The following is a 25,762-nucleotide window of genomic DNA, read 5'->3' as shown; positions in this document are numbered from 1 at the left end:
TTTTAACGCCAAAGGATTTTAGACCATAACTAATGGAAAAGGTGTTTTCAGATCACTTGACACATTTGTAACATTTTTTTATTTTATTTTTCATGCAGCTGGAATCAATGATGGAAAAGGGGAGCATAATGTATTGTTATATTCTTTGTAATTTTTGTCCTCAGAGAGTTTCTCACAGTTTCATAATACCTGGAAATTTTACCTGTGATAAGGCCAATGATAATGGCACAGCAGTTGCCCAAAACCTTGTCACAATTAGTAGCAGTGGATCACATCTGCAATTGGAACCACATCAGACACAAGGAAACATCTGGCTACAACTATTAGTTTTTGTTCCTCTGCTTTTGAATCTGTTTAGAAACAACAATAAGATTCCATTCCCATACCGGGAGTCGAACCTGGGACGCCTGGGTGAAAACCAGGAATCCTTACCGCTAGACCATATGGGAAGCTGAAATAAATCTACTTCAAAGTTTCATACAAGGAAAACATTTTTACTGATATCGGAAATTTGTTAAACCAAAATGCCTCACCTTTTCTAATCCAAATCCAGGGCTACAGTTTCCTTGTTAGCGCAGTTGGTAGCGCGTCAGTCTCATAATCTGAAGGTCGTGAGTTCAAGCCTCACACAGGGCATTTTTATTGATGTCTATTTTGGGAGCATGGCATTGCAATATGAGAGATGCAGTCCTGTTTCTAACAAACTAGACTGATAGCATCAAAATGTTACCTTTCAGAAAGAGTTGTGTCATCTGTTTATAATTGCAGATAAGCTTTAATAATTCACCTGACCTATAAAAGTTTTCAGACCAGCAATAAAAGAAAAGATGTCAAATAACTCATCCAAGATGTACCCATTTAGGGGAAAATAAGCATAAAGCATTTTTCATTCTATTTGTCATGACTGTTGTCCTCAGAACAGTGCATTGTAACTTGAGAGTTAAAACTCTGTTTCTTGTAAAGTTGCCAGAACACCTGTCCGGATTGAAGGAATTTTCTCTTTATAACAGGACTTAACATCTGTAAATTTGTTTTAACGCCAAAGGATTTTAGACCATAACTGATGGAAAAGGTGTTTTCAGATCACTTGACACATTTGTAACATTTTTTTATTTTATTTTTCATGCAGCTGGAATCAATGATGGAAAAGGGGAGCATAATGCATTGTTATATTCTTTGTAATTTTTGTCCTCAGAGAGTTTCTCACAGTTTCATAATACCTGGAAATTTTACCTGTGATAAGGCCAATGATAATGGCACAGCAGTTGCCCAAAACCTTGTCACAATTAGTAGCAGTGGATCACGTCTGCAATTGGAACCACATCAGACACAAGGAAACATCTGGCTACAACTATTAGCTTTTGTTCCTCTGCTTTTGAATCTGTTTAGAAACAACAATAAGATTCCATTCCCATACCGGGAGTCGAACCCGGGCCGCCTGGGTGAAAACCAGGAATCATTACCGCTAGACCATATGGGAAGCTGAAATAAACTACTTCAAAGTTTCATACAAGGAAAACATTTTTACTGATATCGGAAATTTGTTAAACCAAAATGCCTCACCTTTTCTAATCCAAATCTAAGGCTACAGTTGCCTTGTTAGCGCAGTTGGTAGCGCGTCAGTCTCATAATCTGAACGTCGTGAGTTCAAGCCTCACACAGGGCATTTTTATTGATGTCTATTTTGGGAGCATGGCATTGCAATATGAGAGATGCAGTCCTGTTTCTAACAAACTAGACTGATAGCATCAAAATGTTACCTTTCAGAAAGAGTTGTGTCATCTGTTTATAATTGCAGATAAGCTTTAATAATTCACCTGACCTATAAAAGATTTCAGACCAGCAATAAAAGAAAAGATGTCAAATAACTCATCCAAGATGTACCCATTTAGGGGGAAAAAAACATAAAGCATTTTTCATTCTATTTGTCATGACTGTTGTCCTCAGAACAGTGCATTGTAACTTGAGAGTTAAAACTCTGTTTCTTGTAAAGTTGCCAGAACACCTATCCGGATTGAAGGAATTTTCTCTTTATAACAGGACTTAACATCTGTAAATTTGTTTTAACGCCAAAGGATTTTAGACCATAACTAATGGAAAAGGTGTTTTCAGATCACTTGACACATTTGTAACATTTTTTTATTTTATTTTTCATGCAGCTGGAATCAATGATGGAAAAGGGGAGAATAATGCATTGTTCTATTCTTTGTGATTTTTGTCCTCAGAGAGCTCATTTCTCACAGTTTCATAATACCTGGAAATTTTACCTGTGATAAGGCCAATGATAATGGCACAGCAGTTGCCCAAAACCTTGTCACAATTAGTAGCAGTGGATCACGTCTGCAATTGGAACCACATCAGACACAAGGAAACATCTGGCTACAACTATAAGCTTTTGTTCCTCTGCTTTTGAATCTGTTTAGAAACAACAATAAGATTCCATTCCCATACCGGGAGTCGAACCCGGGCCGCCTGGGTGAAAACCAGGAATCCTTACCGCTAGACCATATGGGAAGCTGAAATAAATCTACTTCAAAGTTTCATACAAGGAAAACATTTTTACTGATTTCGGAAATTTGTTTGACCAAAATGCCTCACCTTTTCTAATCCAAATCTAAGGCTACAGTTGCCTTGTTAGCGCAGTTGGTAGCACGCCAGTCTCATAATCTGAAGGTCGTGAGTTCAAGCCTCACACAGGGCATTTTTATTGATGTCTATTTTGGGAGCATGGCATTGCAATATGAGAGATGCAGTCCTGTTTCTAACAAACTAGACTGATAGCATCAAAATGTTACCTTTCAGAAAGAGTTGTGTCATCTGTTTATAATTGCAGATAAGCTTTAATAATTCACCTGACCTATAAAAGATTTCAGACCAGCAATAAAAGAAAAGATGTCAAATAACTCATCCAAGATGTACCCATTTAGGGGAAAAAAAAACATAAAGCATTTTTCATTCTATTTGTCATGACTGTTGTCCTCAGAACAGTGCATTGTAACTTGAGAGTTAAAACTCTGTTTCTTGTAAAGTTGCCAGAACACCTATCCGGATTGAAGGAATTTTCTCTTTATAACAGGACTTAACATCTGTAAATTTGTTTTAACGCCAAAGGATTTTAGACCATAACTAATGGAAAAGGTGTTTTCAGATCACTTGACACATTTGTAACATTTTTTTATTTTATTTTTCATGCAGCTGGAATCAATGATGGAAAAGGGGAGAATAATGCATTGTTCTATTCTTTGTGATTTTTGTCCTCAGAGAGCTCATTTCTCACAGTTTCATAATACCTGGAAATTTTACCTGTGATAAGGCCAATGATAATGGCACAGCAGTTGCCCAAAACCTTGTCACAATTAGTAGCAGTGGATCACGTCTGCAATTGGAACCACATCAGACACAAGGAAACATCTGGCTACAACTATTAGCTTTTGTTCCTCTGCTTTTGAATCTGTTTAGAAACAACAATAAGATTCCATTCCCATACCGGGAGTCGAACCCGGGCCGCCTGGGTGAAAACCAGGAATCCTTACCGCTAGACCATATGGGAAACTGAAATAAATCTACTTCAAAGTTTCATACAAGGAAAACATTTTTACTGATTTCGGAAATTTGTTAAACCAAAATGCCTCACCTTTTCTAATCCAAATCTAAGGCTACAGTTGCCTTGTTAGCGCAGTTGGTAGCACGTCAGTCTCATAATCTGAAGGTTGTGAGTTCAAGCCTCACACAGGGCATTTTTATTGATGTCTATTTTGGGAGCATGGCATTGCAATATGAGAGATGCAGTCCTGTTTCTAACAAACTAGACTGATAGCATCAAAATGTTACCTTTCAGAAAGAGTTGTGTCATCTGTTTATAATTGCAGATAAGCTTTAATAATTCACCTGACCTATAAAAGATTTCAGACCAGCAATAAAAGAAAAGATGTCAAATAACTCATCCAAGATGTACCCATTTAGGGGAAAAAAAGCATAAAGCATTTTTCATTCTATTTGTCATGACTGTTGTCCTCAGAACAGTGCATTGTAACTTGAGAGTTAAAACTCTGTTTCTTGTAAAGTTGCCAGAACACCTATCCGGATTGAATGAATTTTCTCTTTATAACAGGACTTAACATCTGTAAATTTGTTTTAACGCCAAAGGATTTTAGACCATAACTAATGGAAAAGGTGTTTTCAGATCACTTGACACATTTGTAAAAAAAAATGTATTTTATTTTTCATGCAGCTGGAATCAATGATGGAAAAGGGGAGCATAATGCATTGTTCTATTCTTTGTGATTTTTGTCCTCAGAGAGCCCATTTCTCACAGTTTCATAATACCTGGAAATTTTACCTGTGATAAGGCCAATGATAATGGCACAGCAGTTGCCCAAAACCTTGTCACAATTAGTAGCAGTGGATCACGTCTGCAATTGGAATCACATCAGACACAAGGAAACATCTGGCTACAACTATTAGTTTTTGTTCCTCTGCTTTTGAATCTGTTTAGAAACAACAATAAGATTTCATTCCCATACCGGGAGTCGAACTCGGGCCACCTGGGTGAAAACCAGGAATCCTTACCGCTAGACCATATGGGAAGCTGAAATAAAGCTACTTCAAAGTTTCATACAAGGAAAACATTTTTACTGATATCGGAAATTTGTTAAACCAAAATGCCTCACCTTTTCTAATCCAAATCTATGGCTACAGTTGCCTTGTTAGCGCAGTTGGTAGCGCGTCAGTCTCATAATCTGAAGTTCGTTAGTTCAAGCTTCACACAGGGCATTTTTATTGATGTCTGTTTTGGGAGCATGGGATTACAATATGAGAGATGCAGTCCTGTTTCTAACAAACTAGACTGATAGCATCAAAATGTTACCTTTCAGAAAGAGTTGTGTCATCTGTTTATAATTGCAGATAAGCTTTAATAATTCACCTGACCTAAAAAAGATTTCAGACCAGCAATAAAAGAAAAGATGTCAAATAACTCATCCAAGATGTACCCATTTAGGGAAAAAAAAGCATAAAGCATTTTTCATTCTATTTGTCATGACTGTTGTCCTCAGAACAGTGCATTGTAACTTGAGAGTTAAAACTCTGTTTCATGTAAAGTTGCCAGAACACCTATCCGGATTGAAGGAATTTTCTCTTTATAACAGGACTTAACATCTGTAAATTTGTTTTAACGCCAAAGGATTTTAGACCATAACTAATGGAAAAGGTGTTTTCAGATCACTTGACACATTTGTAACATTTTTTTATTTTATTTTTCATGCAGCTGGAATCAATGATGGAAAAGGGGAGCATAATGCATTGTTCTATTCTTTGTGATTTTTGTCCTCAGAGAGCCCATTTCTCACAGTTTCATAATACCTGGAAATTTTACCTGTGATAAGGCCAATGATAATGGCACAGCAGTTGCCCAAAACCTTGTCACAATTAGTAGCAGTGGATCACGTCTGCAATTGGAACCACATCAGACACAAGGAAACATCTGGCTACAACTATTAGTTTTTGTTCCTCAGCTTTTGAATCTGTTTAGAAACAACAATAAGATTCTATTCCCATACCGGGAGTCGAACCCGGGCCGCCTAGGTGAAAACCAAGAATCCTTACCACTAGACCATATGGGAAGCTGAAATAAATCTCCTTCAAAGTTTCATACAAGGAAAACATTTTTACTGATATCGGAAATTTGTTAAACCAAAATGCCTCACCTTTTCTAATCCAAAAATAAGCCTACAGTTGCCTTGTTAGCGCAGTTGGTAGCGCGTCAGTCTCATAATCTGAAGGTCGTGAGTTCAAGCCTCACACAGGGCATTTTTATTGATGTCTATTTTGGGAGCATGGCATTGCAATATGAGAGATGCAGTCCTGTTTCTAACAAACTAGACTGATTGCATCAAAATGTAACCTTTCAGAAAGAGTTGTGTCATCTGTTTATAATTGCAGATAAGCTTTAATAATTCACCTGACCTATAAAAGTTTTCAGACCAGCAATAAAAGAAAAGATGTCAAATAACTCATCCAAGATCTACCCCATTTAGGGGAAAAAAAGCATAAAGCATTTTTCATTCTATTTGTCATGACTGTTGTCCTCAGAACAGTGCATTGTAACTTGAGAGTTAAAACTCTGTTTCTTGTAAAGTTGTCAGAACACCTATCCGGATTGAAGGAATTTTCTCTTTATAACAGGACTTAACATCTGTAAATTTGTTTTAACGCCAAAGGATTTTAGACCATAACTAATGGAAAAGGTGTTTTCAGATCACTTGACACATTTGTAACATTTTTTTATTTTATTTTTCATGCAGCTGGAATCAATGATGGAAAAGGGGAGCATAATGCATTGTTCTATTCTTTGTGATTTTTGTCCTCAGAGAGCCCATTTCTCACAGTTTCATAATACCTGGAAATTTTACCTGTGATAAGGCCAATGATAATGGCACAGCAGTTGCTCAAAACCTTGTCACAATTAGTAGCAGTGGATCACGTCTGCAATTAGAACCACATCAGACACAAGGAAACATCTGGCTACAACTATTAGTTTTTGTTCCTCTGCTTTTGAATCTGTTTAGACACAACAATAAGATTCCATTCCCATACCAGGAGTCGAACCCAGGACGCCTGAGTGAAAACCAGGAATCCTTACCGCTAGACAATATGGGAAGCTGAAATAAATCTCCTTCAAAGTTTCATACAAGGAAAACATTTTTACTGATATAGGAAATTTGTTAATCCAAAATGCCTCACCTTTTCTAATCCAAATCTTAGACTACAGTTTCCTTGTTAGCGCAGTTGGTAGCGCGTCAGTCTCATAATCTGAAGGTCGTGAGTTCAAGCCTCACACAGGGCATTTTTATTGATGTCTATTTTGGGAGCATGGCATTGCAATATGAGAGATGCAGTCCTGTTTCTAACAAACTAGACTGATTGCATCAAAATGTTACCTTTCAGAAAGAGTTGTGTCATCTGTTTATAATTGCAGATAAGCTTTAATAATTCACCTGACCTATAAAAGATTTCAGACCAGCAATAAAAGAAAAGATGTCAAATAACTCATCCAAGATGTACCCATTTAGTGGGAAAAAAGCATAAAGCATTTTTCATTCTATTTGTCATGACTGTTGTCCTCAGAACAGTGCATTGTAACTTGAGAGTTAAAACTCTGTTTCTTGTAAAGTAGCCAGAACACCTATCCGGATTGAAGGAATTTTCTCTTTATAACAGGACTTAACATCTGTAAATTTGTTTTAACGCCAAAGGATTTTAGACCATAACTAATGGAAAAGGTGTTTTCAGATCACTTGACACATTTGTAACATTTTTTTATTTTATTTTTCATGCAGCTGGAATCAATGATGGAAAAGGGGAGCATAATGCATTGTTCTATTCTTTGTGATTTTTGTCCTCAGAGAGCCCATTTCTCACAGTTTCATAATACCTGGAAATTTTACCTGTGATAAGGCCAATGATAATGGCACAGCTGTTGCCCAAAACCTTGTCACAATTAGTAGCAGTGGATCACGTCTGCAATTGGAACCACATCAGACACAAGGAAACATCTGGCTACAACTATTAGTGTTTGTTCCTCTGCTTTTGAATCTGTTTAGACACAACAATAAGATTCCATTCCCATACCAGGAGTCGAACCCAGGACGCCTGAGTGAAAACCAGGAATCCTTACCGCTAGACAATATGGGAAGCTGAAATAAATCTCCTTCAAAGTTTCATACAAGGAAAACATTTTTACTGATATAGGAAATTTGTTAATCCAAAATGCCTCACCTTTTCTAATCAAAAAATAAGCTTACAGTTGCCTTGTTAGCGCAGTTGGTAGCGTGTCAGTCTTATAATCTGAAGGTCATGAGTTCAAGCCTCACACAGGGCATTTTTATTGATGTCTATTTTGGGAGCATGGCATTGCAATATGAGAGATGCAGTCCTGTTTCTAACAAACTAGACTGATAGCATCAAAATGTTACCTTTCAGAAAGAGTTGTGTCATCTGTTTATAATTGCAGATAAGCTTTAATAATTCACCTGACCTATAAAAGATTTCAGACCAGCAATAAAAGAAAAGATGTCAAATAACTCATCCAAGATGTACCCATTTATGGGGAAAAAAGCATAAAGCATTTTTCATTCTATTTGGCATGACTGTTGTCCTCAGAACAGTGCATTGTAACTTGAGAGTTAAAACTCTGTTTCTTGTAAAGTTGCCAGAACACCTATCCGGATTGAAGGAATTTTCTCTTTATAACAGGATTTAACATCTGTAAATTTGTTTTAACGCCAAAGGATTTTAGACCATAACTAATGGAAAAGGTGTTTTCAGATCACTTGACACATTTGTAACATTTTTTTATTTTATTTTTCATGCAGCTGGAATCAATGATGGAAAAGGGGAGCATAATGCATTGTTCTATTCTTTGTAATTTTTGTCCTCAGAGAGTTTCTCACAGTTTCATAATACCTGGAAATTTTACCTGTGATAAGGCCAATGATAATGGCACAGCAGTTGCCCAAAACCTTGTCACAATTAGTAGCAGTGGATCACGTCTGCAATTGGAACCACATCAGACACAAGGAAACATCTGGCTACAACTATTAGTTTTTGTTCCTCTGCTTTTGAATCTGTTTAGAAACAACAATAAGATTCTATTCCCATACCGGGAGTCGAACCCGGGCCGCCTAGGTGAAAACCAAGAATCCTTACCACTAGACCATATGGGAAGCTGAAATAAATCTCCTTCAAAGTTTCATACAAGGAAAACATTTTTACTGATATCGGAAATTTGTTAAACCAAAATGCCTCACCTTTTCTAATCCAAAAATAAGCCTACAGTTGCCTTGTTAGCGCAGTTGGTAGCGCGTCAGTCTCATAATCTGAAGGTCGTGAGTTCAAGCCTCACACAGGGCATTTTTATTGATGTCTATTTTGGGAGCATGGCATTGCAATATGAGAGATGCAGTCCTGTTTCTAACAAACTAGACTGATTGCATCAAAATGTTACCTTTCAGAAAGAGTTGTGTCATCTGTTTATAATTGCAGATAAGCTTTAATAATTCACCTGACCTATAAAAGTTTTCAGACCAGCAATAAAAGAAAAGATGTCAAATAACTCATCCAAGATCTACCCCATTTAGGGGAAAAAAAGCATAAAGCATTTTTCATTCTATTTGTCATGACTGTTGTCCTCAGAACAGTGCATTGTAACTTGAGAGTTAAAACTCTGTTTCTTGTAAAGTTGTCAGAACACCTATCCGGATTGAAGGAATTTTCTCTTTATAACAGGACTTAACATCTGTAAATTTGTTTTAACGCCAAAGGATTTTAGACCATAACTAATGGAAAAGGTGTTTTCAGATCACTTGACACATTTGTAACATTTTTTTATTTTATTTTTCATGCAGCTGGAATCAATGATGGAAAAGGGGAGCATAATGCATTGTTCTATTCTTTGTGATTTTTGTCCTCAGAGAGCCCATTTCTCACAGGTTCATAATACCTGGAAATTTTACCTGTGATAAGGCCAATGATAATGGCACAGCAGTTGCCCAAAACCTTGTCACAATTAGTAGCAGTGGATCACATCTGCAATTGGAACCACATCAGACACAAGGAAACATCTGGCTACAACTATTAGTTTTTGTTCCTCTGCTTTTGAATCTGTTTAGAAACAACAATAAGATTCCATTCCCATACCGGGAGTCGAACCTGGGACGCCTGGGTGAAAACCAGGAATCCTTACCGCTAGACCATATGGGAAGCTGAAATAAATCTACTTCAAAGTTTCATACAAGCAAAAAAATTTTTACTGATATCGGAAATTTGTTAAACCAAAATGCCTCACCTTTTCTAATCCAAATCCAGGGCTACAGTTTCCTTGTTAGCGCAGTTGGTAGCGCGTCAGTCTCATAATCTGAAGGTCGTGAGTTCAAGCCTCACACAGGGCATTTTTATTGATGTCTATTTTGGGAGCATGGCATTGCAATATGAGAGATGCAGTCCTGTTTCTAACAAACTAGACTGATAGCATCAAAATGTTACCTTTCAGAAAGAGTTGTGTCATCTGTTTATAATTGCAGATAAGCTTTAATAATTCACCTGACCTATAAAAGTTTTCAGACCAGCAATAAAAGAAAAGATGTCAAATAACTCATCCAAGATGTACCCATTTAGGGGAAAATAAGCATAAAGCATTTTTCATTCTATTTGTCATGACTGTTGTCCTCAGAACAGTGCATTGTAACTTGATAGTTAAAACTCTGTTTCTTGTAAAGTTGCCAGAACACCTGTCCGGATTGAAGGAATTTTCTCTTTATAACAGGACTTAACATCTGTAAATTTGTTTTAACGCCAAAGGATTTTAGACCATAACTAATGGAAAAGGTGTTTTCAGATCACTTGACACATTTGTAACATTTTTTTATTTTATTTTTCATGCAGCTGGAATCAATGATGGAAAAGGGGAGCATAATGCATTGTTATTTTCTTTGTAATTTTTGTCCTCAGAGAGTTTCTCACAGTTTCATAATACCTGGAAATTTTACCTGTGATAAGGCCAATGATAATGGCACAGCAGTTGCCCAAAACCTTGTCACAATTAGTAGCAGTGGATCACGTCTGCAATTGGAACCACATCAGACACAAGGAAACATCTGGCTACAACTATTAGTTTTTGTTCCTCTGCTTTTGAATCTGTTTAGAAACAACAATAAGATTCTATTCCCATACCGGGAGTCGAACCCGGGCCGCCTGGGTGAAAACCAAGAATCCTTACCGCTATAAAGGGAATTTTCTCTTTATAACAGGACTTAACATCTGTAAATTTGTTTTAACGCCAAAGGATTTTAGACCATAACTAATGGAAAAGGTGTTTTCAGATCACTTGACACATTTGTAAAAAAATTTTATTTTATTTTTCATGCAGCTGGAATCAATGATGGAAAAGGGGAGCATAATGCATTGTTCTATTCTTTGTGATTTTTGTCCTCAGAGAGCCCATTTCTCACAGTTTCATAATACCTGGAAATTTTACCTGTGATAAGGCCAATGATAATGGCACAGCAGTTGCCCAAAACCTTGTCACAATTAGTAGCAGTGGATCACATCTGCAATTGGAACCACATCAGACACAAGGAAACATCTGGCTACAACTATTAGTTTTTGTTCCTCTGCTTTTGAATCTGTTTAGAAACAACAATAAGATCCCATTCCCATACCGGGAGTCGAACCCGGGCCGCCTGGGTGAAAACCAGGAATCCTTACCGCTAGACCATATGGGAAGCTGAAATAAATCTACTTCAAAGTTTCATACAAGGAAAACATTTTTACTGATATCGGAAATTTGTTAAACCAAAATGCCTCACCTTTTCTAATCCAAATCTACGGCAACAGTTTCCTTGTTAGCGCAGTTGGTAGCGCGTCAGTCTCATAATCTGAAGGTCGTGAGTTCAAGCCTCACACAGGGCATTTTTATTGATGTCTATTTTGGGAGCATGGCATTGCAATATGAGAGATGCAGTCCTGTTTCTAACAAACTAGACTGATAGCATCAAAATGTTACCTTTCAGAAAGAGTTTGTCATCTGTTTATAATTGCAGATAAGCTTTAATAATTCACCTGACCTATAAAAGATTTCAGACCAGCAATAAAAGAAAAGATGTCAAATAACTCATCCAAGATGTACCCATTTAGGGGAAAAAAAGCATAAAGCATTTTTCATTCTATTTGTCATGACTGTTGTCCTCAGAACAGTGCATTGTAACTTGAGAGTTAAAACTCTGTTTCTTGTAAAGTTGCCAGAACACCTATCCGGATTGAAGGAATTTTCTCTTTATAACAGGACTTAACATCTGTAAATTTGTTTTAACGCCAAAGGATTTTAGACCATAACTAATGGAAAAGGTGTTTTCAGATCACTTGACACATTTGTAACATTTTTTTATTTTATTTTTCATGCAGCTGGAATCAATGATGGAAAAGGGGAGCATAATGCATTGTTCTATTCTTTGTGATTTTTGTCCTCAGATAGCCCATTTCTCACAGTTTCATAATACCTGGAAATTTTACCTGTGATAAGGCCAATGATAATGGCACAGCAGTTGCCCAAAACCTTGTCACAATTAGTAGCAGTGGATCACGTCTGCAATTGGAACCACATCAGACACAAGGAAACATCTGGCTACAACTATTAGTTTTTGTTCCTCTGCATTTGAATCTGTTTAGAAACAACAATAAGATTCCATTCCCATACCGGGTGTCGAACCCAGGCCGCCTGGGTGAAAACTAGGAGTCCTTACCGCTAGACCATATGGGAAGCTGAAATAAATCTACTTCAAAGTTTCATACAAGGAAAACATTTTTACTGATATCGGAAATTTGTTAAACCAAAATGCCTCACCTTTTCTAATCCAAATCTAAGGCTACAGTAGCCTTGTTAGCGCAGTTGGTAGCGCGTAAATCTCATAATCTGAAGTTCGTTGGTTCAAGCCTCACACAGGGCATTTTTATTGATGTCTATTTTGGGAGCATGGCATTGCAATATGAGAGATGCAGTCCTTTTTCTAACAAACTAGACTGATTGCATCAAAATGTTACCTTTCAGAAAGAGTTGTGTCATCTGTTTATAATTGCAGATAAGCTTTAATAATTCACCTGACCTATAAAAGATTTCAGACCAGCAATAAAAGAAAAGATGTCAAATAACTCATCCAAGATGTACCCATTTAGGGGAAAAAAAGCATAAAGCATTTTTCATTCTATTTGTCATGACTGTTGTCCTCAGAACAGTGCATTGTAACTTGAGAGTTAAAACTCTGTTTCTTGTAAAGTTGCCAGAACACCTGTCCGGATTGAAGGAATTTTCTCTTTATAACAGGACTTAACATCTGTAAATTTGTTTTAACGCCAAAGGATTTTAGACCATAACTAATGGAAAAGGTGTTTTCAGATCACTTGACACATTTGTAACATTTTTATTTTATTTTTCATGCAGCTGGAATCAATGATGGAAAAGGGGAGCATAATGCATTGTTCTATTCTTTGTGATTTTTGTCCTCAGAGAGCCCATTTCTCACAGTTTTATAATACCTGGAAATTTTACCTGTGATAAGGCCAATGGTAATGGCACAGCAGTTGCCCAAAACCTTGTCACAATTAGTAGCAGTGGATCACGTCTGCAATTGGAATCACATTAGACACAAGGAAACATCTGGCTACAACTATTAGTTTTTGTTCCTCTGCTTTTGAATCTGTTTAGAAACAACAATAAGATTCCATTGCCATATTGGGAGTCGAACTCGGGCCACCTGGGTGAAAACCAGGAATCCTTACCACTAGACCATATGGGAAGCTGAAATAAATTTCCTTCAAAGTTTCATACAAGGAAAACATTTTTACTGATATCGGAAATTTGTTAAACCAAAATGCCTCACCTTTTCTAATCCAAATCTAAGGCTACAGTTGCCTTGTTAGCGCAGTTGGTAGCGCGTAAGTCTCATTATCTGAAGTTCGTGAGTTCAAGCCTCACACAGGGCATTTTTATTGATGTCTGTTTTGGGAGCATGGCATTACAATATGAGAGATGCAGTCCTGTTTCTAACAAACTAGACTGATAGCATCAAAATGTTACCTTTCAGAAAGAGTTGTGTCATCTGTTTATAATTGCAGATAAGCTTTAATAATTCACCTGACCTATAAAAGATTTCAGACCAGCAATAAAAGAAAAGATGTCAAATAACTCATCCAAGATGTACCCATTTAGGGGAAAAAAAGCATAAAGCATTTTTCATTCTATTTGTCATGACTGTAGTCCTCAGAACAGTGTATTGGAACTTGAGAGTTAAAACTCTGTTTCTTGTAAAGTTGCCAGAACACCTATCCGGATTGAAGGAATTTTCTCTTTATAACAGGACTTAACATCTGTAAATTTGTTTTAACGCCAAAGGATTTTAGACCATAACTAATGGAAAAGGTGTTTTCAGATCACTTGACACATTTGTAACATTTTTTTATTTTATTTTTCATGCAGCTGGAATCAATGATGGAAAAGGGGAGCATAATGCATTGTTCTATTCTTTGTGATTTTTGTCCTCAGAGAGCCCATTTCTCACAGTTTCATAATACCTGGAAATTTTACCTGTGATAAGGCCAATGATAATGGCACAGCAGTTGCCCAAAACCTTGTCACAATTAGTAGCAGTGGATCACGTCTGCAATTGGAACCACATCAGACACAAGGAAACATCTGGCTACAACTATTAGTTTTTGTTCCTCTGTGTTTGAATCTGTTTAGAAACAACAATAAGATTCCATTCCCATACCGGGAGTCGAACCCGGGCCGCCTGGGTGAAAACCAGGAATCCTTACCGCTAGACCATATGGGAAGCTGAAATAAATCTACTTCAAAGTTTCATACAAGGAAAACATTTTTACTGATATCGTAAATTTGTTAAACCAAAATGCCTCACCTTTTCTAATCCAAATCTAAGGCTACAGTTGCCTTGTTAGCGCAGTTGGTAGCGCGTAAGTCTCATAATCTGAAGTTCGTGAGTTAAAGCCTCACACAGGGTATTTTTATTGATGTCTATTTTGGGAGCATGGCATTGCAATATGAGAGATGCAGTCCTGTTTCTAACAAACTAGACTGATTGCATCAAAATGTTACCTTTCAGAAAGAGTTGTGTCATCTGTTTATAATTGCAGATAAGCTTTAATAATTCACCTGACCTATAAAAGATTTCAGACCAGCAATAAAAGAAAAGATGTCAAATAACTCATCCAAGATGTACCCATTTAGGGTAAAAAAGCATAAAACATTTTTCATTCTATTTGTCATGACTGTTGTCCTCAGAACAGTGCATTGTAACTTGAGAGTTAAAACTCTGTTTCTTGTAAAGTTGCCAGAACACCTGTCCGGATTGAAGGAATTTTCTCTTTATAACAGGACTTAACATCTGTAAATTTGTTTTAACGCCAAAGGATTTTAGACCATAACTAATGGAAAAGGTGTTTTCAGATCACTTGACACATTTGTAACATTTTTTTATTTTTCATGCAGCTGGAATCAATGATGGAAAAGGGGAGCATAATGCATTGTTCTATTCTTTGTAATTTTTGTCCTCAGAGAGTTTCTCACAGTTTCATAATACCTGGAAATTTTACCTGTGATAAGGCCAATGGTAATGGCACAGCAGTTGCCCAAAACCTTGTCACAATTAGTAGCAGTGGATCACGTCTGCAATTGGAATCACATCAGACACAAGGAAACATCTGGCTACAACTATTAGTTTTTGTTCCTCTGCTTTTGAATCTGTTTAGAAACAACAATAAGATTCCATTGCCATACCGGGAGTCGAACTCGGGCCACCTGGGGGAAAACCAGGAATCCTTACCACTAGACCATATGGGAAGCTGAAATAAATTTCCTTCAAAGTTTCATACAAGGAAAACATTTTTACTGATATCGGAAATTTGTTAAACCAAAATGCCTCACCTTTTCTAATCCAAATCTAAGGCTACAGTTGCCTTGTTAGCGCAGTTGGTAGCGCGTAAGTCTCATTATCTGAAGTTCGTGAGTTCAAGCCTCACACAGGGCATTTTTATTGATGTCTGTTTTGGGAGCATGGCATTACAATATGAGAGATGCAGTCCTGTTTCTAACAAACTAGACTGATAGCATCAAAATGTTACCTTTCAGAAAGAGTTGTGTCATCTGTTTATAATTGCAGATAAGCTTTAATAATTCACCTGACCTATAAAAGATTTCAGACCAGCAATAAAAGAAAAGATGTCAAATAACTCATCCAAGATGTACCCATTTAGGGGAAAAAAAGCATAAAGCATTTTTCATTCTATTTGTCATGACTGTTGTCCTCAGAACAGTGCATTGTAACTTGAGAGTTAAAACTCTGTTTCTTGTAAAGTTGCCAGAACACCTATCCGGATTGAATGAATTTTCTCTTTATAACAGGACTTAACATCTGTAAATTTGTTTTAACGCCAAAGGATTTTAGACCATAACTAATGGAAAAGGTGTTTTCAGATCACTTGACACATTTGTAACATTTTTTTATTTTATTTTTCATGCAGCTGGAATAAATGATGGAAAAGGGGAGCATAATGCATTGTTCTATTCTTTGTGATTTTTGTCCTCAGAGAGCCCATTTCTCACAGTTTCATAATACCTGGAAATTTTACCTGTGATAAGGCCAATGATAATGGCACAGCAGTTGCCCAAAACCTTGTCACAATTAGTAGCAGTGGATCACGTCTGCAATTGGAATCACATCAGACACAAGGAAACATCTGGCTACAACTATTAGTTTTTGTTCCTCTGCTTTTGAATCTGTTTAGAAACAACAATAAGATTCCATTGCCATACCGGGAGTCGAACTCGGGCCACCTGGATGAAAACCAGGAATCCTTACCGCTAGACCATATGGGAAGCTGAAATAAATCTACTTCAAAGTTTCATACAAGGAAATCATTTTTACTGATATCGGAAATTTGTTAAACCAAAATGCCTCACCTTTTCTAATCCAAATCTAAGGCTACAGTTGCCTTGTTAGCGCAGTTGGTAGCATGTCAGTCTCATAATCTGAAGGTCGTGAGTTCAAGCCTCACACAGGGCATTTTTATTGATGTCTATTTTGGGAGCATGGCATTGCAATATGAGAGATGCAGTCCTGTTTCTAACAAACTAGACTGATAGCATCAAAATGTTACCTTTCAGAAAGAGTTGTGTCATCTGTTTATAATTGCAGATAAGCTTTAAAAATTCACCTGACCTATAAAAGATTTCAGACCAGCAATAAAGGAAAAGATGTCAAATAACTCATCCAAGATGTACCCATTTAGGGGAAAAAAAGCATAAAGCATTTTTCATTCTATTTGTCATGACTGTTGTCCTCAGAACAGTGCATTGTAACTTGAGAGTTAAAACTCTGTTTCTTGTAAAGTTGCCAGAACACCTATACGGATTGAAGGAATTTTCTCTTTATAACAGGACTTAACATCTGTAAATTTGTTTTAACGCCAAAGGATTTTAGACCATAACTAATGGAAAAGGTGTTTTCAGATCACTTGACACATTTGTAACATTTTTTTATTTTATTTTTCATGCAGCTGGAATAAATGATGGAAAAGGGGAGCATAATGCATTGTTCTATTCTTTGTGATTTTTGTCCTCAGAGAGCCCATTTCTCACAGTTTCATAATACCTGGAAATTTTACCTGTGATAAGGCCAATGATAATGGCACAGCAGTTGCCCAAAACCTTGTCACAATTAGTAGCAGTGGATCACGTCTGCAATTGGAACCACATCAGACACAAGGAAACATCTGGCTACAACTATTAGTTTTTGTTCCTCTGCGTTTGAATCTGTTTAGAAACAACAATAAGATTCCATTCCCATACCGGGAGTCGAACCCGGGCCGCCTGGGTGAAAACCAGGAATCCTTACCGCTAGACCATATGGGAAGCTGAAATAAATCTACTTCAAAGTTTCATACAAGGAAAACATTTTTACTGATATCGTAAATTTGTTAAACCAAAATGCCTCACCTTTTCTAATCCAAATCTAAGGCTACAGTTGCCTTGTTAGCGCAGTTGGTAGCGCGTAAGTCTCATAATCTGAAGTTCGTGAGTTAAAGCCTCACACAGGGTATTTTTATTGATGTCTATTTTGGGAGCATGGCATTGCAATATGAGAGATGCAGTCCTGTTTCTAACAAACTAGACTGATTGCATCAAAATGTTACCTTTCAGAAAGAGTTGTGTCATCTGTTTATAATTGCAGATAAGCTTTAATAATTCACCTGACCTATAAAAGATTTCAGACCAGCAATAAAAGAAAAGATGTCAAATAACTCATCCAAGATGTACCCATTTAGGGTAAAAAAGCATAAAACATTTTTCATTCTATTTGTCATGACTGTTGTCCTCAGAACAGTGCATTGTAACTTGAGAGTTAAAACTCTGTTTCTTGTAAAGTTGCCAGAACACCTGTCCGGATTGAAGGAATTTTCTCTTTATAACAGGACTTAACATCTGTAAATTTGTTTTAACGCCAAAGGATTTTAGACCATAACTAATGGAAAAGGTGTTTTCAGATCACTTGACACATTTGTAACATTTTTTTTTTTTTTCATGCAGCTGGAATCAATGATGGAAAAGGGGAGCATAATGCATTGTTCTATTCTTTGTGATTTTTGTCCTCAGAGAGCCCATTTCTCACAGTTTTATAATACCTGGAAATTTTACCTGTGATAAGGCCAATGGTAATGGCACAGCAGTTGCCCAAAACCTTGTCACAATTAGTAGCAGTGGATCACGTCTGCAATTGGAATCACATCAGACACAAGGAAACATCTGGCTACAACTATTAGTTTTTGTTCCTCTGCTTTTGAATCTGTTTCGAAACAACAACAAGATTCCATTGCCATACCGGGAGTCGAACTCGGGCCACCTGGGTGAAAACCAGGAATCCTTACCACTAGACCATATGGGAAGCTGAAATAAATTTCCTTCAAAGTTTCATACAAGGAAAACATTTTTACTGATATCGGAAATTTGTTAAACCAAAATGCCTCACCTTTTCTAATCCAAATCTAATGCTACAGTTGCCTTGTTAGCGCAGTTGGTAGCGCGTAAGTCTCATTATCTGAAATTCGTGAGTTCAAGCCTCACACAGGGCATTTTTATTGATGTCTGTTTTGGGAGCATGGCATTACAATATGAGAGATGCAGTCCTGTTTCTAACAAACTAGACTGATAGCATCAAAATGTTACCTTTCAGAAAGAGTTGTGTCATCTGTTTATAATTGCAGATAAGCTTTAATAATTCACCTGACCTATAAAAGATTTCAGACCAGCAATAAAAGAAAAGATGTCAAATAACTCATCCAAGATGTACCCATTTAGGGGAAAAAAAGCATAAAGCATTTTTCATTCTATTTGTCATGACTGTTGTCCTCAGAACAGTGCATTGTAACTTGAGAGTTAAAACTCTGTTTCTTGTAAAGTTGCCAGAACACCTATCCGGATTGAATGAATTTTCTCTTTATAACAGGACTTAACATCTGTAAATTTGTTTTAACGCCAAAGGATTTTAGACCATAACTAATGGAAAAGGTGTTTTCAGATCACTTGACACATTTGTAACATTTTTTTATTTTATTTTTCATGCAGCTGGAATCAATGATGGAAAAGGGGAGCATAATGCATTGTTCTATTCTTTGTGATTTTTGTCCTCAGAGAGCCCATTTCTCACAGTTTCATAATACCTGGAAATTTTACCTGTGATAAGGCCAATGATAATGGCACAGCAGTTGCCCAAAACCTTGTCACAATTAGTAGCAGTGGATCACGTCTGCAATTGGAATCACATCAGACACAAGGAAACATATGGCTACAACTATTAGTTTTTGTTCCTCTGCTTTTGAATCTGTTTAGAAACAACAATAAGATTCCATTGCCATACCGGGAGTCGAACTCGGGCCACCTGGATGAAAACCAGGAATCCTTACCGCTAGACCATATGGGAAGCTGAAATAAATCTACTTCAAAGTTTCATACAAGGAAATCATTTTTACTGATATCGGAAATTTGTTAAACCAAAATGCCTCACCTTTTCTAATCCAAATCTAAGGCTACAGTTGCCTTGTTAGCGCAGTTGGTAGCATGTCAGTCTCATAATCTGAAGGTCGTGAGTTCAAGCCTCACACAGGGCATTTTTATTGATGTCTATTTTGGGAGCATGGCATTGCAATATGAGAGATGCAGTCCTGTTTCTAACAAACTAGACTGATAGCATCAAAATGTTACCTTTCAGAAAGAGTTGTGTCATCTGTTTATAATTGCAGATAAGCTTTAATAATTCACCTGACCTATAAAAGATTTCAGACCAGCAATAAAGGAAAAGATGTCAAATAACTCATCCAAGATGTACCCATTTAGGGGAAAAAAAGCATAAAGCATTTTTCATTCTATTTGTCATGACTGTTGTCCTCAGAACAGTGCATTGTAACTTGAGAGTTAAAACTCTGTTTCTTGTAAAGTTGCCAGAACACCTATACGGATTGAAGGAATTTTCTCTTTATAACAGGACTTAACATCTGTAAATTTGTTTTAACGCCAAAGGATTTTAGACCATAACTAATGGAAAAGGTGTTTTCAGATCACTTGACACATTTGTAACATTTTTTTTTTTTTTTTCATGCAGCTGGAATCAATGATGGAAAAGGGGAGCATAATGCATTGTTCTATTCTTTGTGATTTTTGTCCTCAGAGAGCCCATTTCTCACAGTTTTATAATACTTGGAAATTTTACCTGTGATAAGGCCAATGGTAATGGCACAGCAGTTGCCCAAAACCTTGTCACAATTAGTAGCAGTGGATCACGTCTGCAATTGGAATCACATCAGACACAAGGAAACATCTGGCTACAACTATTAGTTTTTGTTCCTCTGCTTTTGAATCTGTTTAGAAACAACAATAAGATTCCATTGCCATACCGGGAGTCGAACTCGGGCCACCTGGGTGAAAACCAGGAATCCTTACCACTAGACCATTTGGGAAGCTGAAATAAATTTCCTTCAAAGTTTCATACAAGGAAAACATTTTTACTGATATCGGAAATTTGTTAAACCAAAATGCCTCACCTTTTCTAATCCAAATCTAAGGCTACAGTTGCCTTGTTAGCGCAGTTGGTAGCGCGTAAGTCTCATTATCTGAAATTCGTGAGTTCAAGCCTCACACAGGGCATTTTTATTGATGTCTGTTTTGGGAGCATGGCATTACAATATGAGAGATGCAGTCCTGTTTCTAACAAACTAGACTGATAGCATCAAAATGTTACCTTTCAGAAAGAGTTGTGTCATCTGTTTATAATTGCAGATAAGCTTTAATAATTCACCTGACCTATAAAAGATTTCAGACCAGCAATAAAAGAAAAGATGTCAAATAACTCATCCAAGATGTACCCATTTAGGGGAAAAAAAGCATAAAGCATTTTTCATTCTATTTGTCATGACTGTTGTCCTCAGAACAGTGCATTGTAACTTGAGAGTTAAAACTCTGTTTCTTGTAAAGTTGCCAGAACACCTATCCGGATTGAATGAATTTTCTCTTTATAACAGGACTTAACATCTGTAAATTTGTTTTAACGCCAAAGGATTTTAGACCATAACTAATGGAAAAGGTGTTTTCAGATCACTTGACACATTTGTAACATTTTTTTATTTTATTTTTCATGCAGCTGGAATCAATGATGGAAAAGGGGAGCATAATGCATTGTTCTATTCTTTGTGATTTTTGTCCTCAGAGAGCCCATTTCTCACAGTTTCATAATACCTGGAAATTTTACCTGTGATAAGGCCAATGATAATGGCACAGCAGTTGCCCAAAACCTTGTCACAATTAGTAGCAGTGGATCACGTCTGCAATTGGAATCACATCAGACACAAGGAAACATCTGGCTACAACTATTAGTTTTTGTTCCTCTGCTTTTGAATCTGTTTAGAAACAACAATAAGATTCCATTGCCATACCGGGAGTCGAACTCGGGCCACCTGGATGAAAACCAGGAATCCTTACCGCTAGACCATATGGGAAGCTGAAATAAATCTACTTCAAAGTTTCATACAAGGAAATCATTTTTACTGATATCGGAAATTTGTTAAACCAAAATGCCTCACCTTTTCTAATCCAAATCTAAGGCTACAGTTGCCTTGTTAGCGCAGTTGGTAGCGTGTCAGTCTCATAATCTGAAGGTCGTGAGTTCAAGCCTCACACAGGGCATTTTTATTGATGTCTATTTTGGGAGCATGGCATTGCAATATGAGAGATGCAGTCCTGTTTCTAACAAACTAGACTGATAGCATCAAAATGTTACCTTTCAGAAAGAGTTGTGTCATCTGTTTATAATTGCAGATAAGCTTTAATAATTCACCTGACCTATAAAAGATTTCAGACCAGCAATAATGGAAAAGATGTCAAATAACTCATCCAAGATGTACCCATTTAGGGGGAAAAAAGCATAAAGCATTTTTCATTCTATTTGTCATGACTGTTGTCCTCAGAACAGTGCATTGTAACTTGAGAGTTAAAACTCTGTTTCTTGTAAAGTTGCCAGAACACCTATACGGATTGAAGGAATTTTCTCTTTATAACAGGACTTAACATCTGTAAATTTGTTTTAACGCCAAAGGATTTTAGACCATAACTAATGGAAAAGGTGTTTTCAGATCACTTGACACATTTGTAACATTTTTTTATTTTATTTTTCATGCAGCTGGAATCAATGATGGAAAAGGGGAGCATAATGCATTGTTCTATTCTTTGTGATTTTTGTCCTCAGAGAGCCCATTTCTCACAGTTTCATAATACCAGAAAATTTTACCTGTGATAAGGCCAATGATAATGGCACAGCAGTTGCCCAAAACCTTGTCACAATTAGTAGCAGTGGATCACGTCTGCAATTGGAACCACATCAGACACAAGGAAACATCTGGCTACAACTATTAGTTTTTGTTCCTCTGCGTTTGAATCTGTTTAGAAACAACAATAAGATTCCATTCCCATACCGGGAGTCGAACCCGGGCCGCCTGGGTGAAAACCAGGAATCCTTATTGCTAGACCATATGGGAAGCCGAAATAAATCTACTTCAAAGTTTCATACAAGGAAAACATTTTTACTGATATCGGAAATTTGTTAAACCAAAATGCCTCACCTTTTCTAATCCAAATCTAAGGCTACAGTTGCCTTGTTAGCGCAGTTGGTAGCGCGTAAGTCTCATTATCTGAAGTTCGTGAGTTCAAGCCTCACACAGGGCATTTTTATTGATGTCTGTTTTGGGAGCATGGCATTACAATATGAGAGATGCAGTCCTGTTTCTAACAAACTAGACTGATAGCATCAAAATGTTACCTTTCAGAAAGAGTTGTGTCATCTGTTTATAATTGCAGATAAGCTTTAATAATTCACCTGACCTATAAAAGATTTCAGACCAGCAATAAAAGAAAAGATGTCAAATAACTCATCCAAGATGTACCCATTTAGGGGAAAAAAAGCATAAAGCATTTTTCATTCTATTTGTCATGACTGTTGTCCTCAGAACAGTGCATTGTAACTTGAGAGTTAAAACTCTGTTTCTTGTAAAGTTGCCAGAACACCTATCCGGATTGAATGAATTTTCTCTTTATAACAGGACTTAACATCTGTAAATTTGTTTTAACGCCAAAGGATTTTAGACCATAACTAATGGAAAAGGTGTTTTCAGATCACTTGACACATTTGTAACATTTTTTTATTTTATTTTTCATGCAGCTGGAATCAATGATGGAAAAGGGGAGCATAATGCATTGTTCTATTCTTTGTGATTTTTGTCCTCAGAGAGCCCATTTCTCACAGTTTCATAATACCTGGAAATTTTACCTGTGATAAGGCCAATGATAATGGCACAGCAGTTGCCCAAAACCTTGTCACAATTAGTAGCAGTGGATCACATCTGCAATTGGAACCACATCAGACACAAGGAAACATCTGGCTACAACTATTAGTTTTTGTTCCTCTGCTTTTGAATCAACAATAAGATACCATTCCCATACCGGGAGTCGAACCCGGGCCGCCTGGGTGAAAACCAGGAATCCTTACCGCTAGACCATATGGGAAGCTGAAATAAATCTACTTCAAAGTTTCATACAAGGAAAACATTTTTACTGATATCGGAAATTTGTTAAACCAAAATGCCTCACCTTTTCTAATCCAAAAATAAGCCAACAGTTGCCTTGTTATCGCAGTTGGTAGCGCGTCAGTCTCATAATCTGAAGGTCGTGAGTTCAAGCCTCACACAGGGCATTTTTATTGATGTCTATTTTGGGAGCATGGCATTGCAATATGAGAGATGCAGTCCTGTTTCTAACAAACTAGACTGATTGCATCAAAATGTTACCTTTCAGAAAGAGTTGTGTCATCTGTTTATAATTGCAGATAAGCTTTAATAATTCACCTGACCTATAAAAGATTTCAGACCAGCAATAAAAGAAAAGATGTCAAATAACTCATCCAAGATGTACCCATTTAGGGGAAAAAAAGCATAAAGCATTTTTCATTCTATTTGTCATGACTGTTGTCCTCAGAACAGTGCATTGTAACTTGAGAGTTAAAACTCTGTTTCTTGTAAAGTTGCCAGAACACCTATCCGGATTGAAGGAATTTTCTCTTTATAACAGGACTTAACATCTGTAAATTTGTTTTAACGCCAAAGGATTTTAGACCATAACTAATGGAAAAGGTGTTTTCAGATCACTTGACACATTTGTAACATTTTTTTATTTTATTTTTCATGCAGCTGGAATCAATGATGGAAAAGGGGAGCATAATGCATTGTTCTATTCTTTGTGATTTTTGTCCTCAGAGAGCCCATTTCTCACAGTTTCATAATACCTGGAAATTTTACCTGTGATAAGGCCAATGATAATGGCACAGCAGTTGCCCAAAACCTTGTCACAATTAGTAGCAGTGGATCACGTCTGCAATTGGAACCACATCAGACACAAGGAAACATCTGGCTACAACTATTAGTTTTTGTTCCTCTGCTTTTGAATCTGTTTAGAAACAACAATAAGATTCTATTCCCATACCGGGAGTCGAACCCGGGCCGCCTGGGTGAAAACCAAGAATCCTTACCGCTATAAAGGGAATTTTCTCTTTATAACAGGACTTAACATCTGTAAATTTGTTTTAACGCCAAAGGATTTTAGACCATAACTAATGGAAAAGGTGTTTTCAGATCACTTGACACATTTGTAACATTTTTTTATTTTATTTTTCATGCAGCTGGAATCAATGATGGAAAAGGGGAGCATAATGCATTGTTCTATTCTTTGTAATTTTTGTCCTCAGAGTTTCTCACAGTTTCATAATACCTGGAAATTTTACCTGTGATAAGGCCAATGATAATGGCACAGCAGTTGCCCAAAACCTTGTCACAATTAGTAGCAGTGGATCACGTCTGCAATTGGTACCACATCAGACACAAGGAAACATCTGGCTACAACTATTAGTTTTTGTTCCTCTGCTTTTGAATCTGTTTAGAAACAACAATAAGATTCTATTCCCATACCGGGAGTCGATCCCGGGCCGCCTGGGTGAAAACCAAGAATCCTTACAGCTATAAAGGGAATTTTCTCTTTATAACAGGACTTAACATCTGTAAATTTGTTTTAACGCCAAAGGATTTTAGACCATAACTAATGGAAAAGGTGTTTTCAGATCACTTGACACATTTGTAACGTTTTTTTATTTTATTTTTCATGCAGCTGGAATCAATGATGGAAAAGGGGAGCATAATGCATTGTTCTATACTTTGTGATTTTTGTCCTCAGAGAGCCCATTTCTCACAGTTTCATAATACCTGGAAATTTTACCTGTGATAAGGCCAATGATAATGGCACAGCAGTTGCCCAAAACCTTGTCACAATTAGTAGCAGTGGATCACGTCTGCAATTGGAATCACATCAGACACAAGGAAACATCTGGCTACAACTATTAGTTTTTGTTCCTCTGCTTTTGAATCTGTTTAGAAACAACAATAAGATTCCATTGCCATACCGGGAGTCGAACTCGGGCCACCTGGGTGAAAACCAGGAATCCTTACCACTAGACCATATGGGAAGCTGAAATAAATTTCCTTCAAAGTTTCATACAAGGAAAACATTTTTACTGATATCGGAAATTTGTTAAACCAAAATGCCTCACCTTTT

The 25,762-nt window shown here is 36.9% G+C and overlaps 41 non-coding genes across 41 annotated transcripts; 22 read left to right on the top strand and 19 right to left on the bottom strand.

Moving 5' to 3' along the window:
• Window positions 1-377: 377 nt before the first annotated feature.
• TRNAE-UUC (transfer RNA glutamic acid (anticodon UUC)) lies at window positions 378-449 on the bottom strand. The gene has a single exon. It is a non-coding gene; the product is annotated as a tRNA-Glu (tRNA).
• A 114-nt stretch (window positions 450-563) lies between these two features.
• Window positions 564-636, top strand: TRNAM-CAU (transfer RNA methionine (anticodon CAU)). The gene has a single exon. It is a non-coding gene; the product is annotated as a tRNA-Met (tRNA).
• Window positions 637-1,408: 772 nt separating this feature from the next.
• TRNAE-UUC (transfer RNA glutamic acid (anticodon UUC)) lies at window positions 1,409-1,480 on the bottom strand. Its single transcript has one exon. It is a non-coding gene; the product is annotated as a tRNA-Glu (tRNA).
• A 113-nt stretch (window positions 1,481-1,593) lies between these two features.
• Window positions 1,594-1,666, top strand: TRNAM-CAU (transfer RNA methionine (anticodon CAU)). The gene has a single exon. It is a non-coding gene; the product is annotated as a tRNA-Met (tRNA).
• A 776-nt stretch (window positions 1,667-2,442) lies between these two features.
• On the bottom strand, window positions 2,443-2,514 carry TRNAE-UUC (transfer RNA glutamic acid (anticodon UUC)). The gene has a single exon. It is a non-coding gene; the product is annotated as a tRNA-Glu (tRNA).
• Window positions 2,515-2,628: 114 nt separating this feature from the next.
• On the top strand, window positions 2,629-2,701 carry TRNAM-CAU (transfer RNA methionine (anticodon CAU)). Its single transcript has one exon. It is a non-coding gene; the product is annotated as a tRNA-Met (tRNA).
• A 777-nt stretch (window positions 2,702-3,478) lies between these two features.
• On the bottom strand, window positions 3,479-3,550 carry TRNAE-UUC (transfer RNA glutamic acid (anticodon UUC)). Its single transcript has one exon. It is a non-coding gene; the product is annotated as a tRNA-Glu (tRNA).
• A 114-nt stretch (window positions 3,551-3,664) lies between these two features.
• TRNAM-CAU (transfer RNA methionine (anticodon CAU)) lies at window positions 3,665-3,737 on the top strand. The gene has a single exon. It is a non-coding gene; the product is annotated as a tRNA-Met (tRNA).
• A 777-nt stretch (window positions 3,738-4,514) lies between these two features.
• Window positions 4,515-4,586, bottom strand: TRNAE-UUC (transfer RNA glutamic acid (anticodon UUC)). Its single transcript has one exon. It is a non-coding gene; the product is annotated as a tRNA-Glu (tRNA).
• A 114-nt stretch (window positions 4,587-4,700) lies between these two features.
• On the top strand, window positions 4,701-4,773 carry TRNAM-CAU (transfer RNA methionine (anticodon CAU)). The gene has a single exon. It is a non-coding gene; the product is annotated as a tRNA-Met (tRNA).
• Window positions 4,774-5,549: 776 nt separating this feature from the next.
• TRNAE-UUC (transfer RNA glutamic acid (anticodon UUC)) lies at window positions 5,550-5,621 on the bottom strand. Its single transcript has one exon. It is a non-coding gene; the product is annotated as a tRNA-Glu (tRNA).
• A 114-nt stretch (window positions 5,622-5,735) lies between these two features.
• On the top strand, window positions 5,736-5,808 carry TRNAM-CAU (transfer RNA methionine (anticodon CAU)). The gene has a single exon. It is a non-coding gene; the product is annotated as a tRNA-Met (tRNA).
• Window positions 5,809-6,771: 963 nt separating this feature from the next.
• Window positions 6,772-6,844, top strand: TRNAM-CAU (transfer RNA methionine (anticodon CAU)). Its single transcript has one exon. It is a non-coding gene; the product is annotated as a tRNA-Met (tRNA).
• Window positions 6,845-7,806: 962 nt separating this feature from the next.
• Window positions 7,807-7,879, top strand: TRNAI-UAU (transfer RNA isoleucine (anticodon UAU)). Its single transcript has one exon. It is a non-coding gene; the product is annotated as a tRNA-Ile (tRNA).
• Window positions 7,880-8,651: 772 nt separating this feature from the next.
• On the bottom strand, window positions 8,652-8,723 carry TRNAE-UUC (transfer RNA glutamic acid (anticodon UUC)). The gene has a single exon. It is a non-coding gene; the product is annotated as a tRNA-Glu (tRNA).
• A 114-nt stretch (window positions 8,724-8,837) lies between these two features.
• On the top strand, window positions 8,838-8,910 carry TRNAM-CAU (transfer RNA methionine (anticodon CAU)). Its single transcript has one exon. It is a non-coding gene; the product is annotated as a tRNA-Met (tRNA).
• Window positions 8,911-9,687: 777 nt separating this feature from the next.
• Window positions 9,688-9,759, bottom strand: TRNAE-UUC (transfer RNA glutamic acid (anticodon UUC)). Its single transcript has one exon. It is a non-coding gene; the product is annotated as a tRNA-Glu (tRNA).
• A 115-nt stretch (window positions 9,760-9,874) lies between these two features.
• Window positions 9,875-9,947, top strand: TRNAM-CAU (transfer RNA methionine (anticodon CAU)). Its single transcript has one exon. It is a non-coding gene; the product is annotated as a tRNA-Met (tRNA).
• A 1,260-nt stretch (window positions 9,948-11,207) lies between these two features.
• On the bottom strand, window positions 11,208-11,279 carry TRNAE-UUC (transfer RNA glutamic acid (anticodon UUC)). The gene has a single exon. It is a non-coding gene; the product is annotated as a tRNA-Glu (tRNA).
• A 114-nt stretch (window positions 11,280-11,393) lies between these two features.
• Window positions 11,394-11,466, top strand: TRNAM-CAU (transfer RNA methionine (anticodon CAU)). The gene has a single exon. It is a non-coding gene; the product is annotated as a tRNA-Met (tRNA).
• Window positions 11,467-12,241: 775 nt separating this feature from the next.
• Window positions 12,242-12,313, bottom strand: TRNAE-UUC (transfer RNA glutamic acid (anticodon UUC)). Its single transcript has one exon. It is a non-coding gene; the product is annotated as a tRNA-Glu (tRNA).
• Window positions 12,314-13,460: 1,147 nt separating this feature from the next.
• TRNAM-CAU (transfer RNA methionine (anticodon CAU)) lies at window positions 13,461-13,533 on the top strand. Its single transcript has one exon. It is a non-coding gene; the product is annotated as a tRNA-Met (tRNA).
• A 776-nt stretch (window positions 13,534-14,309) lies between these two features.
• On the bottom strand, window positions 14,310-14,381 carry TRNAE-UUC (transfer RNA glutamic acid (anticodon UUC)). Its single transcript has one exon. It is a non-coding gene; the product is annotated as a tRNA-Glu (tRNA).
• Window positions 14,382-14,495: 114 nt separating this feature from the next.
• On the top strand, window positions 14,496-14,568 carry TRNAM-CAU (transfer RNA methionine (anticodon CAU)). Its single transcript has one exon. It is a non-coding gene; the product is annotated as a tRNA-Met (tRNA).
• Window positions 14,569-15,520: 952 nt separating this feature from the next.
• On the top strand, window positions 15,521-15,593 carry TRNAM-CAU (transfer RNA methionine (anticodon CAU)). The gene has a single exon. It is a non-coding gene; the product is annotated as a tRNA-Met (tRNA).
• Window positions 15,594-16,369: 776 nt separating this feature from the next.
• Window positions 16,370-16,441, bottom strand: TRNAE-UUC (transfer RNA glutamic acid (anticodon UUC)). The gene has a single exon. It is a non-coding gene; the product is annotated as a tRNA-Glu (tRNA).
• Window positions 16,442-16,555: 114 nt separating this feature from the next.
• Window positions 16,556-16,628, top strand: TRNAM-CAU (transfer RNA methionine (anticodon CAU)). Its single transcript has one exon. It is a non-coding gene; the product is annotated as a tRNA-Met (tRNA).
• Window positions 16,629-17,404: 776 nt separating this feature from the next.
• TRNAE-UUC (transfer RNA glutamic acid (anticodon UUC)) lies at window positions 17,405-17,476 on the bottom strand. The gene has a single exon. It is a non-coding gene; the product is annotated as a tRNA-Glu (tRNA).
• A 114-nt stretch (window positions 17,477-17,590) lies between these two features.
• TRNAM-CAU (transfer RNA methionine (anticodon CAU)) lies at window positions 17,591-17,663 on the top strand. The gene has a single exon. It is a non-coding gene; the product is annotated as a tRNA-Met (tRNA).
• Window positions 17,664-18,434: 771 nt separating this feature from the next.
• TRNAE-UUC (transfer RNA glutamic acid (anticodon UUC)) lies at window positions 18,435-18,506 on the bottom strand. The gene has a single exon. It is a non-coding gene; the product is annotated as a tRNA-Glu (tRNA).
• Window positions 18,507-18,620: 114 nt separating this feature from the next.
• On the top strand, window positions 18,621-18,693 carry TRNAM-CAU (transfer RNA methionine (anticodon CAU)). The gene has a single exon. It is a non-coding gene; the product is annotated as a tRNA-Met (tRNA).
• Window positions 18,694-19,469: 776 nt separating this feature from the next.
• On the bottom strand, window positions 19,470-19,541 carry TRNAE-UUC (transfer RNA glutamic acid (anticodon UUC)). The gene has a single exon. It is a non-coding gene; the product is annotated as a tRNA-Glu (tRNA).
• Window positions 19,542-19,655: 114 nt separating this feature from the next.
• On the top strand, window positions 19,656-19,728 carry TRNAM-CAU (transfer RNA methionine (anticodon CAU)). Its single transcript has one exon. It is a non-coding gene; the product is annotated as a tRNA-Met (tRNA).
• Window positions 19,729-20,688: 960 nt separating this feature from the next.
• TRNAM-CAU (transfer RNA methionine (anticodon CAU)) lies at window positions 20,689-20,761 on the top strand. The gene has a single exon. It is a non-coding gene; the product is annotated as a tRNA-Met (tRNA).
• A 776-nt stretch (window positions 20,762-21,537) lies between these two features.
• Window positions 21,538-21,609, bottom strand: TRNAE-UUC (transfer RNA glutamic acid (anticodon UUC)). Its single transcript has one exon. It is a non-coding gene; the product is annotated as a tRNA-Glu (tRNA).
• Window positions 21,610-21,723: 114 nt separating this feature from the next.
• On the top strand, window positions 21,724-21,796 carry TRNAM-CAU (transfer RNA methionine (anticodon CAU)). The gene has a single exon. It is a non-coding gene; the product is annotated as a tRNA-Met (tRNA).
• A 776-nt stretch (window positions 21,797-22,572) lies between these two features.
• Window positions 22,573-22,644, bottom strand: TRNAE-UUC (transfer RNA glutamic acid (anticodon UUC)). The gene has a single exon. It is a non-coding gene; the product is annotated as a tRNA-Glu (tRNA).
• Window positions 22,645-22,758: 114 nt separating this feature from the next.
• On the top strand, window positions 22,759-22,831 carry TRNAM-CAU (transfer RNA methionine (anticodon CAU)). The gene has a single exon. It is a non-coding gene; the product is annotated as a tRNA-Met (tRNA).
• A 765-nt stretch (window positions 22,832-23,596) lies between these two features.
• TRNAE-UUC (transfer RNA glutamic acid (anticodon UUC)) lies at window positions 23,597-23,668 on the bottom strand. The gene has a single exon. It is a non-coding gene; the product is annotated as a tRNA-Glu (tRNA).
• A 114-nt stretch (window positions 23,669-23,782) lies between these two features.
• On the top strand, window positions 23,783-23,855 carry TRNAM-CAU (transfer RNA methionine (anticodon CAU)). The gene has a single exon. It is a non-coding gene; the product is annotated as a tRNA-Met (tRNA).
• A 1,746-nt stretch (window positions 23,856-25,601) lies between these two features.
• Window positions 25,602-25,673, bottom strand: TRNAE-UUC (transfer RNA glutamic acid (anticodon UUC)). The gene has a single exon. It is a non-coding gene; the product is annotated as a tRNA-Glu (tRNA).
• Window positions 25,674-25,762: the final 89 nt, after the last annotated feature.

Source organism: Pseudophryne corroboree, chromosome 6, assembly GCF_028390025.1.
Source record: "Pseudophryne corroboree isolate aPseCor3 chromosome 6, aPseCor3.hap2, whole genome shotgun sequence".
Lineage (NCBI taxonomy): Eukaryota > Metazoa > Chordata > Amphibia > Anura > Myobatrachidae > Pseudophryne > Pseudophryne corroboree.
The sequence above is the reverse complement of the archived record's forward strand: the minus strand, read 5'-3'. Positions and strand labels throughout refer to the sequence as shown.